The sequence below is a fragment of the Sphaerodactylus townsendi genome, linkage group LG01 (assembly GCF_021028975.2).
Source record: "Sphaerodactylus townsendi isolate TG3544 linkage group LG01, MPM_Stown_v2.3, whole genome shotgun sequence".
NCBI lineage: Eukaryota > Metazoa > Chordata > Lepidosauria > Squamata > Sphaerodactylidae > Sphaerodactylus > Sphaerodactylus townsendi.
This window is the reverse complement of record NC_059425.1, coordinates 97,546,704-97,563,998: the sequence shown is the minus strand read 5'-3', so window position 1 is coordinate 97,563,998 and position 17,295 is coordinate 97,546,704. Positions and strand designations below refer to the sequence as shown.

At 41.4% G+C, this 17,295-nt stretch overlaps 1 protein-coding gene across 5 annotated transcripts in view; it reads left to right on the top strand.

Moving 5' to 3' along the window:
• Positions 1–274: 274 nt before the first annotated feature.
• TIAM2 (TIAM Rac1 associated GEF 2) overlaps positions 275–17,295 on the top strand; it is a 199,703-nt gene continuing 182,682 nt past the window's right edge. For all 5 annotated transcript variants that reach the window (XM_048488283.1, XM_048488301.1, XM_048488292.1 and 2 more), the window contains exon 1: positions 275–525. The gene's annotated coding sequence lies outside the window, so the exon portion shown is untranslated. The remainder of the gene's footprint in view (positions 526–17,295) is intronic.

Sequence of the window (17,295 nt, the reverse complement as noted above, 5' to 3'; positions counted from 1 at the left end):
TTGAAAGCGACCGACTTCCCCCGTTATTGTTTATCAAATAGCAGTCAAATCCCAACGACGGCGGCTGCGGAGCGAGCCGGGTGCCGCCGCGACAACCTCCACATCGACAGAACCCGAGGGAGCCCCGGAGACACAAAGGAGCGAAGTTCACCCGGAGGGGGGGGGGGTGGGCGGACAGGCCGAGGACCGCCTCGTGGCTGCGACGACGACGGCTGTTGCACCGCCTCCTTGCAAGCCCCGCGCGCTCCTCGAAGGAGTGGCCCGGGATGTGTTGCTGCTGCTGCTGCCACTCCGAGGGAGGGAAGGCGAAGCGACGAGCCGGGGAGCTGAGCTGCGCGCGGCGGCGGCCAGTCTGGCAGCCCAACTCCAAGCAAGGCAAAAGAAACTTCTCTCCGCCTGTTTGTCTTGGCGGGGCGCTGCCTGCAGAGAGCGGCCAGGCGGGGCTGCGCTGCTTTGGGGTCCTCCCCATTCCGCGGAGCCCTCGGGTTGGAGAAAGACCTTTCCTTCTCTTCAGGAGACGGAACGGTAGGGATGAAAGACCCCCCCCTCCCCCTTTCTCCTTCTAGAGCCGCCGCTAGTTTGACGCGAAGCTGCTTTCCTTTCTCGTTCTTTGGCCGGGCGTTTTTGTTTCTTGCGCCCGGAATTTGGTGGGACGACTTGTGCAGTTTTTGCATCTGCTAAGAAGATGCTTTTCTCAGGGGCTCCGAGCGGGTAGATCCGCTGAAGGCCACGAGTTTACTTTCGTGTAGATGAGTCGGGAGTCTCTCCGGACTGCAGTTGCAGCCTTTATCTCTCGCCTCTTGCTTCGCAATATTGTCCGACTCGTGAAGATAACTTCACAGGGGTGGGGGTGGGGGGCTTGGAGTGAATAAACAGACCTTGTCCTGAGGGTTTTTGTAAAGGAGGACGGGTTTGTCCTTCTGCAACTTAATACTGTGGCGTCAGTCGGTTGCAGCGTAGCCGCAAATCTGGCATTGCAGCGCGGATTGCTGGTCCTCTGATGTGTGGTCTGATGCGATCACACACCGGTTGTGCTATGCACGCATTCGTCCCATGGTAGGCTGCGGTGTGGAGGTAGGTGCGGTTTGTACGCACTGGAAAGGTGTGTAACCCCCACCGGAATGTGATACTTCGTTGTTCAAATCCAAGTTGTAATCTAAGAGGAATAGGGCTTCCCTGAGTACCAACACCTTTGCTGGTGTTTCAAGGTCATGTGATATAATTAGGTATCCCCCATCAGCGTTTAGCATCGAGTTTGAAGCAAAGAGAGGCTATCGTCTTGTGCATGTAGTTTTGGACCTCATTCCTCTGGACACACATCCCAGAACGGCGGTGCTAACTTATGCCCCTATATTCCAGCAGTGATTTCAAATGGTGTGTTTTGAATTGTGCAAATTGTCTTTGCATCCATTTGCATGAGTGTCTCTTTTTTCTAGTGCCCCTCAGAGAAAGGCAGTCTTTCTTGGTGCATCTGGTTAATTTCATTGTAACACTTTCATCATAAAGCATCTAAGAGGATGCTAAAAATAAGCATGTGAGCTGTAATGAAAATGTTTTCAGCTTGTGCTTCTTAGACGACTTGGATAGCTGAGCTAGTCAGATAGTTTCACAGAGTAATTGGTTTACATTAACTCATAAGTATTTTGATGTTGCAGTGTGTAATGGCTCCCTTGTTTAGTGAACTTGCTGGGGTGGGGACACAAATAGTTCTCAGGTTTTTCCTTAGCCAAGACCGAGACAGACAATAGTTTCTCAAGAGTTGAATACGGCTCGATAGAGGGATGGTGGCGCATAACATGTACCCCCCCCCCTTTCACCTCCGCTGAATAAGTTTTCCATGACTTTGTACTGTTTCAAAACTTGTCTGACCAGAGGCAGCTGGGAGACAACGGCAATTTGTACATCATGCAAAGTGGTGTCCTTCACAAACCACTTTCAGTTACCTTAAAGTCTGTTTCCTTGCATAGAATCCACTGGCAAATGGATGCAGAGTAAATTTATTTTCCATAGAGAAAATCAAAGGGTTCCCACAATGCTCAAGTAAATGTAGTTTTGGAAGGTCTGCATGGTCAAGTTACCAAAGAAAGAATACTAACTTCCCTTCCCCCTTTTCTTCTTGAGAGACTGTGTGGCTGGAAAAAGTGCTAACTAAAGGTTTTTGGTGACAAAAGATGCTAAGGAAAAGGGGGAGGCTGGATTTCCTTGATTAAAGTTGGTCTTTTTTATCCTTGTGCAGCTTTTATTTCAGTGGAGGTTGGGCTTTATCTGAAGGGAAGACAGGAAGTCCTGCTCTAAGCCCTGTGCAGCTGGCGCTCTGGCTAAGCAGAGGGTCTGGTAACCCCAGGCCCTCACTGCCTGGTGACACTTGTAAAGATGAAGGCATCTGAGTGCGGCTGTGATAAGACTATTATTTGCAAATAAGATGTGGCTGCCATCTCCAATCTCTCTTCTCCTGTGGATGGTGTCTCCCTTCCCCCAGCTGCTCTGACTGGTGACCTACTTATTAAAACAAGAAGCACCTGCTTCTGTTAAGCCTCATCTTGGACTTAGGGCTCTGTTTCTTCTATGGAGTGCTACTTTTAAAATAAACATGGCTCTTCAGTAATTGTGGTTTCTTAAAAGAAACAGCATAGAGATACTTGAATGTTGAAGATCAGAACCCTTCCTAGTTTTAAGAGTTTTCCCCTGTCCAGATACAGATATGTATCCAAGTGTAGTGTGCCTTAAATTTATACACATTATGATCTCTTGTCTGCAGTTAAAAAAATGATTTGGGCTAAAGAAGCCAGGCTGGTTTGTAAGGAGTGTTTTAACTGCAGCAACAGCAATGCTGGGAAAACAGTATGTATTTAATTAGCTATAATTTGGTCAGCTTTCTGTCCCCAGGATGTGTGCCCTGGGACTTGCAGAGTATTGAAAGGATAGGTGTGTGATAAACTGATAGTATAATGAGTCTCTGCAGGAACTTCATGCATGTTAGCTTTCATGCTTGCCTCAAGCACTGCTTGAAGCTTAATGAGTTCATTACTGCTTGTGATGATCTTTGTTTACTTGGTTTCCTGTTTGAGGAGGCATCAGAGCATGAGCATTCTGCTGAACCAGAATTCCTCTTATGGCAATGAGTACCTACATTTCTAAAGTTCGTGCTGTATAGGACATAGTGGATGGAGTTTTGACTGTATTGTTTAAAAATGTCACACTTTTGAAAGTTGAATGTAGGAATGCTAACTTTATTTTCTCCCAAGCTTTCCTTAAACAGAATCTGAATTTTGTGATGGATGCATGTATGGACAATAGTTAACACACTGGATTTACAGTTTTCTCACTAATCTTAGTGTTTGTGTGTGTTTCTGTTTCCTAAATAGAAGTAATCCCATGCAGTTTGGTCTATGTGTTTTATGTTTGCACTATTTCAAGAAAAACTCAAGTTGGAATCAGTTACTGGAATAGTTGCTGATTCCTTCTTTTGATAATTTGCACTTAGCAGTCTGTTTGGTATTCCCAAACATATGCTGTACTTCCCCCTCCCCCAAGGCAGCAGTGAATTGAGGTTTACAGGGAATAAATAGCCTATGATGATTCTGGTATAATGTAAATATGTGAAAACCTTTCCTCTCTTCCTGTTATTCCTTCAGTATGCACTTGCTGTTGAATACTGTTGTCTGTTGATCATAGACACAATCATGATAGAATAGATGAATGTCGTATCTTGTCTAGTATGTCTCTGTCTATTACAGTTTATTGGCATAGAACTCATTTTAGCTTTCCCAGGTATCCCAGTTCTGCAAAGAGGACTTTGGATAAAGATGTCACACAAGCACCACTTCTGAATTTAGATGTCATGGGGGGAAACATCAATTTTTCATGATAGCCACACCCCTGGTTGAATGTTTGGTTTGTGTGTTTTCTTTCCTTGTACGGCACAATAAAATTGAAGATGAAGGTCATCATGGTGTCTGATTGTGGGCATTTGAACAAATTGGTGTTAGTTTCCTTCACAGTAAATGGTATTCTTATAGTGAGTCTACTCATATTTTATAGCTCCCTTCCCCTAGCGCTTGAAAACTTTCACACTGTGTAACCATAGAAATGGATACCCTCTTGAGAAAGCTGCTTGCATGTTTGCAAGAATAATTAGCTGCTAACCATATACCAGTTATAAATACCGTATATACTCGTGTATAAGTCGACCCGCATATAAGTCGAGGGACCTAATTTTACCACAAAAAACTGGGAAAACTTATTGACTCGCATATAAGTCGAGGGTGGGAAATGCAGCATCAATTGAGGCATCATTAGGTTAAATGTTTTTGAATATTTATTTCAAAGAAAAACAGTAAACTGGCTCTGTAAGTGGAAAAGAGGGTCAACAAGAACAATATGGTATCAACAATAACTTTAAAAGTACAAAAACCTTAGCTCAACCAGTAACCAAGTTAAAACACAAGAGTTAAAATCCTTCAGAACTGGATTCCTCATCATCACCTGTATGTCCAAATGTAACCCAACTTAGATTTTAAGAGGGATATTATCAGAAATGAAAAATCTACTATTAGCTTCCATTGTAAACAATGGGGGATGGGGCATCCCCTTGGGGGGTCAATAACTTTGGATCCCCTGACCCAAACTTCACCAAACCTGGCTGGTATCATAAAGAGACTCTCCTGATGAGACCAGCCAGGTTTGGTGAAGTTTGGTTCAGAGGGTCCAAAGTTATGGACCCTCAAAAGGGTAGCCCCATCTACTAATAGCTCCCATTGAAAACAATGGGGAATGGGGGCACCTCCTTTGGGGGTCCATAACTTTGGACCCCCTGAACCAAACTTTGCCAAACTTGGCTGGTATCATCAGGAGAGTCTTCTGAGGGTACCCTGAAATTTTGGTGCCTCTAGCATAAAAACCGCGCCCCCTGCTGGCCGGCAAAGTAAAAACACACAAAAATTTTTAATGACCCGCATATAAGTCGAGGAGAGCTTTTTCAGCATTAAAAATGTGCTGAAAAATTAGACTTATACATGAGTATATACGGTAGGTTTATTTCTTTACACATAGGTTTAAAATGTCTTTGTTTTAAGTCTTAAAATCTGAGTGTTATTAGAAAGGACATCCATGTCTGCTTGTAACAAACTGGCAGTTATTGGTTTTAAACATCTTCTGTTGAGAATAATTATTATGCACCTCTTGATCTTTATGCATTTAATATTTCTTTTGTCATGTTTGGTTACCTGTTTTTTTTTTTAAATCTGTATAATAGAAACTATTAAAGAATTAAACATTGGTGCGACTGTCAACAGTTTGATTGATTCACTGGCACTGAACAATCAGATCATAATGCCTTCAGTATTATTGGGACAGAGTACCATATTGAGAGTAAAAGGATGAGTCCCTTCCTGCTTAGAGTTTATATTTTGAAGAATGGATGCAACAGGAGGACAGTACTGGCAGGGTTTATAAGATAAGAATGTCTGAAAATGTAGTTGCACGTTTTAGTGCATCCAGGGATAGAGATTAAAATGTGAGGCAAACAGAAGACAATGGCACCTGAAAGACCCAACAATATTTGGGGACTGTAGCTTAGTGGAAGAGCCTCAGCTTTGCATGTAGAAGGTTCTGGGTTCAATCTTTGGCATCTCCTGTTAAAAAGTTTAAGGTGGGAGGTGATTGAAAGATCAGAGACTCTGGAGAACCAGTGCCAGTCTGAGTAGATAAAACTGAGCTTGGTAGACTAATGGTCAAAGGCAATATAAGGCAGCTTCTTCATGTGTGTGAAGTTCCCAGTGCAAGCTTTCACGATACAGCATTCACGTCTTCAGATACAATGGGAAGGTCGAAAGGGCCATATTTTTACCATGTTTTGTAAGGCAGAATGACATAGAATCAGTAGCATATCGTTTGCTCATTTCTTAGAAGCCTTCAAGGTCCAGTGAAGGGACATAAAACTAGACAAATATTCTACAATATTATCAGATGCTTATGAGATCAGGCCTGATGTCTTCCTGATCTTCCTGCCCTTTCTTTCTTCTGTGTTTCTAACCATCCTAAGCAATTCTGCTGAACCTTTTCCCCTTTGATATAGCCAGTTGCCTATCTACTACATATACCTGAAGGCTTCTAAAAATGTTCTGGTATAGTAGATAAAGTTCATGCTAGATAAAGGCACAGAGTAAAGTTTGCAAGTATTTGTCCTGTTCATCATTACACTTGCATAGCATGTCTTCCTGTTGACAGTGAGCTGTGGAGTCGAAGCTTTCTAGATAACTGCATGTCACATGGACTGTGCTGTTGCAAATGCTACTCCCTGCCCATGTGAACAACTGCATGGATGTTTTGGTGCCTGCCATGTTGACACGGTAATGCTTGAATGAACCCATCATCTTCTTCTACTTTCTGTCTCATCCTCTGCTTCTGGAGTCTGGTGCCTCATTTTTGAAACTCTTTCTCCGGGTGATTCATAGGGTATGAATCCAAATTAGTAAAAGTTTTTCTCTGACTCTTGAACCATTTTCTTAGGATCCCCCACAAAATAATCTTAGAATTAATGGTCATTGCAATGCTTTTTACCATTCACATTTCTACACCAAAGTATTATTTTCTGTATTTTAAAAAATCATCTTATTATTATTTATTTATTATTAAATTTATATGCCGCCCCTCCCCTCAAAGGCTCTGGGCAGTTTCACATCAAGAATTAGATCTGTTTAGTCTCTTGTGGAAATATATGTTAGTCTACATTCTTTGCAGCTTGCATGAGCAATAACAATTTCACTTGCATTCATTGTCTGCCCAAAAGGAAATTCCTATTTTGCAGAGAGCAGGAGAGGGCTAAGGAAAGGAACATATTCTTCTAATTAATTGAGTCAGATTGCATTATTACGGTTCCATAAATTAATGTGGCTATCTTGAAGACAAAGCATGACAAACCCTTGAACTGTGGAGATTGGGGTGCAGTCTGGTTCCATTAAAACCAGTGGGAGTTTTGGTGGTGAAAAGTGAATCGATCTCCTATTTGTTGCAGTGATTGTATAGTAGTTTAAATAAATGAAACAAAATTGTTACATATGCTGTCCTATGTTCCAGTAAGTCATTCATTAGAAGGTTTCATGATAAGGGCTTTCATCTTTTATTTCTTCAATGGAAACATGTATGTTCATGAACTGTGCTCAGGTATGCAGGCCCAAGGCCACTTATAGGCTTAAAAGTTAAAACCAATCCTTTGAACATGATCCAGAACTCGATGGGCAGCCAATGCAAATGGTATAGGACCGGCGTAATCTGGTCCCAGCTAGATGCTCCAGTAAGGAGTCTGACTGCCGCATGTTGCACGAGTTTCAGTTTCCAGATCACAGTCAAAGGCAGGCCAGTGTAAAGTGAGTTACAATAATCAAGCCTGGAGGTCACCATTGCATGGATCACTGTGACCAAGTCAGAACGGGAGAGATATGAGGCCAGTTGCTGTGCCTGCCGCAGATGATGGAACGCTACCTGGACTGTCCAAGTGACCTGGACCTCAAGTGACAGCATCGGGTCCAAAGTCACTCCCAGTGCAAAGCCTCGCCGTCCAACATAGGCAGGCAAAAGTCCACCGGTCGCTCCCCTCGACCGTCTTTGCTGGATTTAACTTCAGCTGACTCCCTCTCAACCAACCAGCTACTGCCTCTGTATTAGAAAATAGTCCCAAATGAATGTGATAATTATCATTCATTTTAAGTGCTGCCTTTGTCAAGATCATTACTCTGTGCATATTTAAACATGGCTCTGTGGTTGAGGGGAACAGGAACCAATTGTGGGGGAGGAATCTTCAGGCTGCCTCACCGACAAGGTGGGAGGAAGGACAGCAAGGCTTGGCTAGCAGGGGGAGTAGGAGGATGAGAGGAACTGCACAGATGGCCAAATTCGCTTACAGCCAGCCCCATGCTGCTGCAGAGCTGGGTGACAGTCTCTTAAAGGGGAGGGAGGGATGGCAAAAGGTGAAGGGGGGGGAGGGGGCAAAGCAGAACTAGGTAAGCATTAGGACCCAATGGAGCATTCTATGCCAAAGGAGGTCCAGCATGTGGCGGATGAATATAGAATTGTACTTTTATCTTTCAGTGGAAAAGAGTATAGCCTGGACTATCCATTTCAGATGGTTTTTTGCTTGGTTATTTCAGGTTGAAATACTTCCTCCCTCACATAATGAAATAGAAGGCAGACATCTTGGATTAACTCCAGAGTGGTATGGCATTTGAGTTGGGTGCCTTAACAAACTGATGCTTGTCATAGTTTTATGATTGCCAACTCCCTCACAAAAACTATCCCATCCATATAATAGAGACTTTCATGGGATGTTAGTTATGTTATTCACATCCATGTCATGACAAGTTTCAGATGTGGAGTGACTGGCTCAAAGTTATTCGGTGAACTTCTATATCAGAGTGAAGATTTGAGCCTGGGTCTTTGTGCACTCTAACCACCATTTTACATTGAGAGTATAATAGTATGGGCACTGGCACTTTAGGTTTAGTGAGGTGTGTTTGATCTATCTAATAGTAGGCTTATCTATTCTAGAGCAAAGATATTAGCTATTATGATTCCCAGCAATAAATGTATAACTTGGTGGACAGTACCAAGTGCTAGGGTATAAATCTTATATTTTTGTAGGAAGGCACTTTTTTGTACAAAAAGTAGAAAATACTGAATTACAGTGTCATTTAGAACACAAAGCTTGTTACATGATTGTGCATTTTTAGGATTCAGAATACCGTGTTGTGGTGATTAAGAGTGTTGGATTCTAGTTGGCGGACTCTAATCTGGTGAACTGGATTTATTTCCCCATTTCTGTTCATAAAGCCTGCTAGGTTACCTTGGGCTAATCACAGTCTGTTCAGAACTCTCTCAGCCCCACCTACCTCACAGGGTATCTGTTGTGGGGAGAGGAGGGGAAAGGAGTTTGTATGCTGTTTTGAGACTCCTTACAGAAGAGAAAGCTGGGTATAAATCCAAACTCCTCTTCTTCTGGAAAACAGTTTAGAAAACTTAAATTTCAACATCTGTTATTACCTGCATCCCATTACCTAATCCCAAATAATTAACGTTCATTCATTCAAATTATCAACTTTGCTGAAAGTGATATTTTGGCGTTTTTTACTTTTCTGAAAATTTCATTGTGGTACTTTTGTTAGAGACTTTGTTAGTACAGACATTTTCTGAATAAATAATCATATTAAATGAGCCTACTGAAGGTCTTGAATACATTGTCAATACTAAACAAGATCTGTAGACAGATAATGATACTATAGCAACTTTTAGTAGCCCCTCTGGAATATTGCAAGATAGGTATAACACTGCATGAATTGGTACCCTTATCTCCAGGTGCTGATATTTGCTACCTGATGACTCTCTTCTCTTTATAATTTACCTCAAGCCACTGAGAACATAATGTGGTTCTTGCCAGCTTGCTTTTCTTTTCTCCTTTTTCACCTTGTTTCTTGTCCTTTGTGGGAAGTAAAAGCTGGGTTACATCAATTGTCTGAGCAAAGGTTTTATGAGAACATTGTCCTATATAACCTGTACAATCATAGCATGACTTGTTTTGGCCATAGTATTGCAGGAATCACATTATTAGTTTCAATGTGGTAGCCCTACAGAATGGAACGTTGAGTGATTTTAAAATGCTTCATGTTATTTAGCGAGATATTCTTGATTAAATTCTAAGCGAAATACCTTATTATTCATGTCTGAGTTCTGATCACAGTAAGAGTTAAGTTCTTTTCAGTATGTTTGAAAGAGAAGTTCTTCTCATTAGGTGTTTTTAATATAGTAAAGAGAACACAGATCTTGTAAACTGTAATGACATAAAGGTGTAATTTGGAAATTGTGCTTTCTGCTATTTCTTTTTTAAAATTATGCAGTATGTCTTTTCATTAAAATTTGTTCAGTGGGATTCTGCGAAAGATCATTTTCGGATTGTGGACCCTGGAGACCATGTTTTCAGGTATCATAATGATGGATAGTTTCTGACTGCTGGCTAAGCAATACAAGCAATGAGAAGTTCCATTCCACTACTTGGCATTTTTACTGACATATCTAGGGCATGAAGTGATAGTTTGGATTTTGTAATGGCCATGTCACTTGTAATGTACTTTGATAGCCTTTCCATGTTAAAACAGTCAATCTTGATTTCCTGATTATGTTTTGTACATTATTTTTAGTAACTCATCTAATGGACAGTGACTTCAGGGGCTTTTCTTCAGACAACTGGTAGGAAGACTCGGAAGGCAATGATAAATGTTTCAGTTCAATCAGAGCAGTACACAACTAGAGCTAGTGTGGTATAGTGGTTAAGAGCAGGTGGACACTAATCTGGAGATCCAGGTTTGACTTCCCACTCCTCCATATGAGTGCCAAACTCTGTCTGGTGAGCTGGATTTGTTTCCCCGCTGCTACTCATCAAGCCTGCTGGGTGACCTTGGGCTAGACACAGTTCTCTTTGAACTGTCTCAACCCAACCTACTTCACAAGGAGTCTGTTGTGGGGAGAGGAAGGGAAGGAGTATGTGAGCCACTTTGAGACTCCTGATAGGAGAGGAAGGCGGGGTATACATCCAAACTCTTCTTCTATTGATGCAACCACACACTTTTGCACTTTCCTCTGTTCTGTGTTTATGTGTGTTCTGAGTTAGACTTTATAATGTAGCTGTATTTTTTTCTGTAATTTCTAATCCTCTTGTTAATATACTGGTAACATTGACTTTGATTCAGGAAGAACCTTATTATTCCAAGTAGACTGACTGGAAGTAAATAATTTATTTTATTAATCACAGACTAATAATTGAATTGGACTGAAATACTTTGGTTTTGTTTCCTCCAGAATTAAAAATGCTTTTGGAGATCAGTTGTAAAAGTAGGAGATCTCCCAGCCTCAAGTGAAAGTGGGCAATTCTAAATTTTGCACAAAACTATTAATTTTTTACTACTTGGCTGATTCTATTACTATATGACGGCTCCTTCTCATCTTACATTAGCATTACATGTGTGGCTGTACCATGGCCTCTTCTTCTTTACTTGGATGATTTGAGGAACTCCAGCAGCCCTTTGCTGCACAAACCTTGCCCCAGTTTCTGGCACTTTTTCTTTACTGATTCCTTTGTTTATTATACTTCCATATCTAGTGAACAGTGGTACTTCTCTTTTGGCATTTTACTCAGGAAGAACCTTCCTTACATTATTAGGTGTTATTCTTTAGGCAACACTTGGGCTTTGCCAAATTCACTTTAGTTGTACCTGCTATTCTTAAAAATGTGTTCCCTGTTTCAGGAGTTCCGATTTTACTAGTACAGATGGAGTTTCTCTTTATCAAAGCCTTTATAAATAGACATTCAAAAGCTGGATAATGAATCACATATAAAGTTTTTCAAAAAGAAAATAAAACTATGCTTAATATGTTGTTTTAATAAACCAAATGTATTCAAAAATAATATAAATCGTAGCAGTGCTTTGAGTGGCCTAACTGTTATAGATGGATGGAATATCGGAATTTTCTCCATTTATTAACAATGGTCAACATTCATTGCCTTCCTAGAATGCTATTTTGAATTGGCAGTCTATAATTTGGCATAAAAATGGAAGTAAAGCCCAACCACACTAGCAGTCATTTTGAATATCGTTGAAAAGTAGTGAATAGTTACATTTTCCATATTTTCTTAAAATATATGTATCCCAAAGTATTTAAGTTCTATCCACATTTACATCCTTTCACCTGCCCTCATGTTTCTATGGTCTGTTGTTCAACAGAAGGAACTCAGCAGAGAAAAGGATAATAAATAGTTCTCATGCTATGCACATGAGTTACAGGCCTACAGTATACTGGATTCTATGCCTACTTGTGTTCATAGTCAGCATGTAATGTATAGCGATTCTCAATACAACCTCAGATGGCGCCCTCAGATAATGCAAGTCATTAAATCATCTAAACAGAAAACATCAGCAATAGCTAAATTCTTTCATACTCACTGTGGGCAATACTTTTCAGCTGCCATCAAATTATTAGAGACCCAACTGCTTCCCCAAGCTCTTTACGGAGTTCCACTATGGATTTGCGACCTTAGAGCTACAATTGAAATGATTCAGTCCCATTTTATTTGTCGTCTACTTGGCATTCTAAAATGTGTTGCTTATTTTGTTTTCTAATATGAACTTGGTCTAACACTGATCGAGAAAAAAGCATGGTTGCTTACCTGTAGATTCTGGCTCCGTCTCCATCATAGGGCTAAAACCAGGAGCCTTATGGACTATATGCTGTCAGACTCTTTTCCGTCATCATGGTACAAGCAAATTAAAAAAAAGATAAGAACACTTGGAATCTCTTTGGATTCGTTAGGTTATTCCAATGAGCAATACATATTTGCAACAATAAAGCAAAGACTTGTCGATATGGTGAAACTATTAACACTTGCTCATGCACTAAGACCTTGTTCTCCACTGATATTCGATCTTCCCTGAGGACTTGGGCTCCTACCAGCATATTTTTCAACTCTTACTTCCCCATGCTCTTGGTGTGTTTTCATGCAAGCTAGACTCAACATTCTTCCACTGGCTACTTACAAGGGAAGATTTGCAAACATCCCGTACAGTGAGTGACTCTGTAGAGACCATCGAACATGTATTCATACGCTGTAAATTTTATACATCCTTAAGAGATATGTTCATAAAACCCCATTAGAATGAAGCTCTACTGACTTCTGACAAAGGAAAAGTTAGAGAGCAGCAGTGGCGTAGTGGTTAAGAGCAGGTGCATTCTAATCTGGAGGAACCGGGTTTGATTCCCTGCTCTGCTGCCTGAGCTGTGGAGGCTTATCTGGGCAATTCAGATTAGCCTGTACACTCCCACACACGCCAGCTGGGTGACCTTGGGCTAGTCACAGCTTTTCGGAGCTCTCTCAGCCCCACCTACCTCACAGGGTGTTTGTTGTGAGGGGGGAAGGTCAAGGAGATTGTAAGCCCCTTTGAGTCTCCTACAGGAGAGAAAGGGGGGGATATAAATCCAAACTCCTCTTCTTCTTTTAAATACTTAATCTGTGACAAAAACTTCCAGATAACCACAGATGTTGCTGTTTTTCTAACAAGGGCGATGAAGATTCGAAATCTCAAAGTCACTTTGGATTAGTCATATGGACAACTGATTACAAACTGTCTTTTTATTTTCTTTTTCCTACCTACATTGATCATGTGGGTAGTTTTTTGCCTATTTAACTTATTTACATGCCAATAAAAGGTGCTGTTGGTGTTGTTAAATAGCGAGACCTTTATAATGAGAAGTTTTCATTGGTTATTAGTTATATTCCTGAAATGCTGAATTCAGTTGGGTTAGAGTATGAGTATCTTGTCCTTCATTTGGCCAGTACCATCTTATGTTTGGTTAATCAGCTATATTCTGCAGGGAAGATAGCTCCAATGTATGAACAGTTCATATTTCTAACAACAACAAAAAGAGCTGCCTGTTGTCTCTAGTGTTTAAAATATACATCATACATATTCAGAATGTTCCCTGTGGTAGGCCTGCCCTCCCGCCCCGCCCCGGCCTGGCATCAGTGGGTGGGTATATGCTCACACCTGCAGTTGCTGTTATCTGTGGCCTGATAAAGATTGCTTAAGCAATCTTTGGAGCATTGCCCTTTTAAGAAAGTCATAGAGACAGGCTACTCAAGAAATAGCTTCCCTGAAGCTGAGCCTCAGAGCCTGTGGGGAAAGGAAAGAATGAGTGAGTGAGGGGGCCAGTTGGTCAGGCGGTCGCGTGGGCGGCGGTGGCGGCGCTGCAGCGGCGGGTGGGTTGGGGGGTGGGCAGGAGCCTGCTAGGTGCCCCAACAGGTGTGCGCCCAGCATCATGGGTGGCCCCATGTCTCCATAGATGGAACGCCACTGAGTAAAACCAAATCACCAAAAGAAACTTAAAAAAAAGCCTTTTTGGTAAAGGGGAAACTTTTAAAAAACTCAAAATCCTGAGGTTAAAAAAAAACCAAACATGAGTCAGCTTTTTTTGGCTGGAGCTCAAGGCCCCACTTCTACCTAGGTCCACTTGGACTTGGAGTACAGTGTCAGGGGGAGGAGAGCTTTAACTGAATGTTGGGCTCCAGTCCACAGGGACTTGGGAAATGGTGGTGTGGGTGGGAGATGGAAAAAGGCCTCAACTGAATTCTAGACTCTAGCAGCGTGAAATTTGGGAGAGTGCATGTCGACTTGAGAAGTTGTGGCGGGGAGAACTGGTCAATTTTGGAACTGGTTTTCAAAACCTTTTGGTAAAAAGCTGAATAAAACTGATGGGTATCGGCTTTATTCAGCTTTATCAAAATTTTCTGGGTTTTTAAAACTTGAACCCAAAATTTACCAAGTTAAAGAAAATGTTGTACTCACCCCCTAGTCCTGCTTCTATTGCCAATCACAAAATACTGGTTTTATTACAGTGGAGATAAATATTGCTTGAGAAATAGTACCTTTATATATTTGGGCTATGTTCTCTATGTAATTCTTTTGTCAATTTTTCTAATTTGCAAGATTTTTTTTTTACAAATGTATAGCAAAAGTAGAGTAGTTTTCGTTTGTTTCATCCTTTAGATTGCTCTTGTTCCTTCTGAGCAAGAGCATGGAGCACTGTGAAGGGAAGGGGCTTTGATTAGTTTCAGGATCCTCTTGATGATTGGTTTAAGCAGCTTGGAGGTGACTGGGGAAATGACCCTAGAGAAAGGGTTAAAAGACTTCCCCCTTTTAAATCTCAGTTCCAGGTGCTGCATTTAGTAAAAGGGGTGAAAAAAGTGACATGCAACTGGAATATAATATGTGTTTTTGTCCTGAACTGTTTTTTTTCTTTTTAGTTTCCTTGACCCAAGCCAAGAGCCCAAAGTGAGTAAACCGAAAGGCTTCATTGTTGACTCAGTAATTTAGCTGAAGCCAGATTTGTAAACTCATCTTCTGGATCATTAAGCATTCATATGTAGTGACAGCAAATGAAATGTCAAATCAGTCAATAGAGGGAATGTTCCAGATGATTATAGAAAAGGTCAGGTGTAACCCCCCCACCCCCCAAAACAAATTCCATGTGTGTTGAAGAGAGGGGTGTCAATGTGCATCTATCATTTGATGCTGTTTATTAATGACAAAAAATCCTGGGATTATAGTAATCTGATTAACATTTTTGGGCAGTTTTCTTGTTGATGTACAAGGAGCTGTTTGCATAATGCTTACATTTCATGGGTTCTTCATTAGACTTTAGCAAACATTTTTCTTTTCAGCTCTTTTGTGCTGAAAAAAATCTATATTATTTGCCAAGAAAAGAATTCATATTATTCTGTGGTATTGCTGTTATAGATAATTTCTGGCATATTTCTTACGGGCAATTAACATATGGATTACTCTATAGGTAATCTTCATGAATAATTCTTGATCTTAAAATATCCATTATTATTTTCCTTGAACATTGAAGTCATGCAATGCATTAATGTTGCAGGGTGGTGGCAGTCGCTTTTAATTAAAATAATATTACTTTCTGAATCATGAACGTTTTTTCACATTGTTAAGGATAACATATTGGCTTCTCCCCCCTTACCCTATGAGGCCTTACTTTGGGATAACACCCTCTGAAAAGCTGAGGAGATTAAATGGATGAGGTGAAAGAAGGGTTTAATTTGCAGTAAAATCAGAGTTCCTGTTCTCTCAGCTGTCATCCTGAATAAGTTTTTGAAAAAGACCAGACGTGTTATCTCAGGGTAAAATTCAAAATTCCATCAATGAATAATGTGTAAACTAGGGAGCCCAGATTCTCCTTTTAAATCCACCTTAAAGGTAGAATCTGGGGTCCCCAGTTTAAGCAACATTGAAAGTGATGCTATTTTGGGGTGGATTCTCCCCCACCCTGAAACAGCATCACTTTCAATGTTTAAACTGGGGACCTCAGATTCTCCCTTTAAATCCATGCCGAAGGGGTGGATTTAATAATAATAATAATAATAATAATAATAATAATAATAATAATAATAATAATAATAATAATAATAATAATAATAATAATAATAATAATAATAATAATAATAATAATAATAATAATAATAATAATAGTTCACAGCACTCATAACACCGGGGGAATCTGCTGATGCCCTCGAATCCTGCCCATATCAACTCAGTATCTGCCTTCTCCTTTGGGAAACATTAATGGTTGCAGAGGTTGGTGAGTATAGCATGAAGGAACCCATGCAGGCAGCAGCAGATGGAGATTGGGAGACCTTTAGGACCTCCACCATGACCACCTGGAACATTTCCATCACCAGGAAATGCAGGGATAGGAGTATTCTCTGAAGTGCAGGGATGATGCAGGAGGTTGGCCCTGGATGTGGCATCAACCTCCTGGCAAATCTCCTGTATCTCAGCCCTGCCCTGCTGGAACAAAGCCAAGCTGTTTGATAGTGTGCATGCTGCCTCTTTCTCCACTGGACAGCAACCCAGATGAATAGGATTGGGTGAAGGTGAATGTGGTGGATGGCAGAGGCATACAGAGGTGGCAGTAAGAGCACATCACTAATGATACAAATGCCATGCCTGTGGGGCAGGGAAGAGGGAACATTAGATTTGGATTTGGGTGCATGGCTGGCCCTTGGGAACCTCTCCCTGACCCATCCCTACAGGTCTTACCTCCTGTTGCTGCATTTGTTGCTGTCTCTTGCTCCTCCTGAGCAGAGCACTGCCACCACATTGGTGGTTTTGGACTCCACTTTGGCAGATGTGGGCGTTGAAGCTTCTTGGAGCTCTTGCTTTCTTCTGGCTGCCCTGGCCCTTTCTGAACTGAATGGTAATGCTGTCCCTGTCCCTGGGCTTTTGATACGCCCCCTCCTTCTCTGCCCATCCTGTCCTCCTGACACTGTCATCCATGTTGATGGCCATTGAGCGAAAACTCCTGGAGGGGCGGTGTGAGTGGTAGCAGCCCACCTTGCAAAGGGATAATTGAATGGAGGGCTGGTCTTTCACTGTCTCCACAGCCTCTGGACACTTTGAGGCTTTGCTTGCTGTTGCCCAGTGATGATTTGTTCACAGTTTAAAGAAAACAGCATTTTGACAGAATTTGTACATTTTGAATAGTTGCCAGTATTCATAATCTTCCAGTTGGCCAATAGCTGTTGCTGTGCTCAGAACAGAGTAGCTTGCTGGGAATTGTACCTATCTCATCAACTGCAAAAGAACAGGGAGAATCACTTAAGAGCCAAAACTAATGTCTGGTTAGAACCTATCTTTAGTTAAAAGCCAGCCATTGCTGTCGGTTATTCCCTCCTCTTTGGAA